The sequence below is a fragment of the Quercus suber genome, unplaced genomic scaffold (assembly GCF_002906115.3).
Source record: "Quercus suber isolate HL8 unplaced genomic scaffold, Cork oak 2.0 scaffold_172, whole genome shotgun sequence".
NCBI classification, from domain to species: domain Eukaryota; kingdom Viridiplantae; phylum Streptophyta; class Magnoliopsida; order Fagales; family Fagaceae; genus Quercus; species Quercus suber.
Window position 1 is genome coordinate 746,711 of NW_027069632.1, and position 3,110 is coordinate 749,820.

Sequence of the window (3,110 nt, forward strand, 5' to 3'; positions counted from 1 at the left end):
TGTGGGGTCCGTGGGCCTGATAGCCTCAGTCCTTCATATAGCAGGCCCAAGGCCCATGCCGAGGAGCGCAAGCTATTTCTGAGGAGGAAGGGGGGAGGCCTATTCTCTTGAATTCACGCCGAGGACACCTTGTCCTCGGCCTGACAAGAGTGATTTCGGGGAGTGGCTAACCCCAAGGTAAGCTGTCACTCTCACATTTAATGCACTCAACTAACCCCCCTGGCCGCATTAATGGAGAGGTAACCCCTTGGCAGGATAACGTTGGTCAGAGTGAGCCACTTGAGTATCGATAAAGCTTCTGATGGGATGGACGACCAGAGAAAAAGGCAAATAGACAATCAACAGATAGAAGCAAAAGATAGGAAGATTAAAACTATAAAAGAAGAGCTAGTAAAGCAAATGAAGGAGGGGGGAAAAGGAAGGGCCTCCTCGGCCACAGGCCGAGGAGCATTCCCTCATTTGTAAGAAAATACTTAGCCATTTTTAAAGAGAAGTTTGGGCATGGTGATCAACGGCCAGCACCTAAGCCTTTCAGCCCACTCTCTATAAATGTATTGTCTGGGCTTGTTGGGCTGAAAACCCAACACTCAATTCAAATTGAGTCCTTACAGATGCGATGCAAATTTGAGTGTTAAATAACCATGACTGTCTACAACAAGCATATTATTTAAATAGTTGTAACAAATGGTTACTATTGCATCTAAAGGTCTGCATGTTTAATTTATAGATACAACAACCACCTTATCGTTTCATCATTGTGTGCCTCTCCAAGATATCAAAAAGTTCTTGACTTTTAGATAGGCACAAAAGACTCCTAACTTGTTTTCTGCCCCTTGGATCCTTTCTTGTCCGAGGCTTTTAATTGCTTTCAGAAGACAACCCCCCCATACGCGAATGGCTAACTAGTTCTAAATTTTGTCCAATTGCCATTGAAGTTATTCAAGAGAGGGTGAGAAATTTCCACGTTATTGGTGTTATTACTTATTGATTTATTCCTCCATCTTTACCCACATAGTTCACAAAATGCAAATAAACAACACATTAAAACACAAATATGAGAAATCACTAAACACATGAGAGAGAGAGAGAGAGAGAGAGAGAGAGGGGAAGAGGGGGGAGAAAGAAGAGAGGAGAGAGACACCGAACCCAGTAAAAAAAAAAAAAAAAAAAACCCAGAAACCCAAACCTAATGAAAGAAGAAGGAAAAAAAAAAACTTAATGAAGAAGACCAAGACCCAGCATGAAACGGTGAAAGGAAGAAGAAGAAGAAGCCACTTAGTGTGAAAAGAAAAATAAAAAAGGAAGAAGAAGATGCCCTAAACTCATCGAACCTAATGGGAGAGAGAAAAAAAAATGTCAAAAGTTGCAGCTGACTTCTAATCGTGGGACCCAGCATGTAGTTTTAATTACAGAAATGCCATTGAAAATAGAGTTATGGAAACTGAAAACACATTTTAAAATGTGTTTTCAGTTTCCATAACTCATCACTAAAAAATCAGATAATTGAGTAATAAAAACAAAAACTGAAAACAAAAACCAAACGAACTTCTCAGCCATGGGTCCCACCATTTTTTAGTTATAATTTATGGAAACAGCAAATCCAAACAGTCCCTAAGTGTCAAGATTTTTAACATTTGAGAGTTTTGATGTAGCATATATTTTTGTATGTTGGTGCTAAAATTGGTTTTTTAGCATGCTTGATAAGAATACTCTAAGTGTGGTAAAGTATAGTTGTACTTTGAAATAATGAGAAAAAATAATAAAAAGTGAGGTTTTTAAAAACTGTATATAAAAGTTGAGTTTATAAGCTTTTGCAAGATGTGGGACTATTTTACACAAAATAATAATAGTAATAATTGTAAAATAGTTTATAGTTTTAGCATTTACCTATTTATTTTACGCCCTATTTTCTTTGATACCATGAGTAGAGCTGAACATGATCCAATCCAATCCAGTATTGGGCCTTCTTTAGGACCTGATCGGTTTTCAGGCTCACCACAGTCCAGTCTATATTTCGGTCTTGGGCCTATAAAAGGAAAATTAGTGTAAGTAAATAGTTGGTAAAGAAGAACTGTGAAATAAAATATGACCCGACCTTGTTCTTTTGATGTACTCGCTTTCGGCCCATTATGAATAATGACAAATGTGGGGCCTACGAGCCTCACAGCCTCGGCCCATCACGAAACGGGCCCAAGGCCCAGGCCGAGGAGCATATGCCATTTTTGGTTGGTGTTGCTAGGCTAACTTGGGGGAAGCCTCTGTTCCCAATCCACACCGAGGACCACCTCATCCTCGGCCTGACGAGGGGGATTTTAGAGAGACAGGTCAAGAAGACTAGTTTGGGGCTGTCTTTTTAAACCCATCTCAGCCTGGGTACCAACTCTTAAGGACTGAAGGTCGACTTCGGACAAGTGGGGTCTCCTAGGTCACCGGGAGGATCCTCGGACTGATCAACTAAGTCAAATACACTATATTCGTCTTTAGAGGAACTCAATTCAACCACTTCCCTCGCTTTCTCAGATGGTCCTTTCTCGGCCATCGTTACATGCCGGGATGAGGAGGGACCCGACAGCGGAATGCCTTCAGGTATATAAGACCCCTCAGTAAAGGCAAAACCACTCTCCACCACGGTAATCTGCGTGAGCCAAGGATCACGAGCTCTAATTACGTGCCGTGGAACTGAGAATGACGTCTAAGCTGGGTCGCACTCGAGGATTTTGTGAGCAGCTCTAACTTGGTTATCAGGTTCGTTCAAGAAAAGGTCCGACCTGAGAACGGTCTCTAAATCCGCTTTGTTAACCAGGTGGAAATGACGTGCAAAAGCGTGTGGGTCTGCGAAAAGGAAAGCGAAATTCCTATGGTTAATCAACCAAATCTAGTATACAGGTATAGAACATGAAAATGCTGAGACCTAGATTATCTTGTATTTCGGATGCCCTACCTGGCTCCCCCTCTGCCGTTGGGCAATGAAAGCCGTCGTGCCACTCTCCTGACACTATGAGGAAATCTTGGTTCAACCCCTTATTGGAATCAGGAAGACACTGGATAAGACGAACCCTATCGTCCCTTGTCTTCATATAATATGTCTTACCCCTCAGGTGATGAAGGTT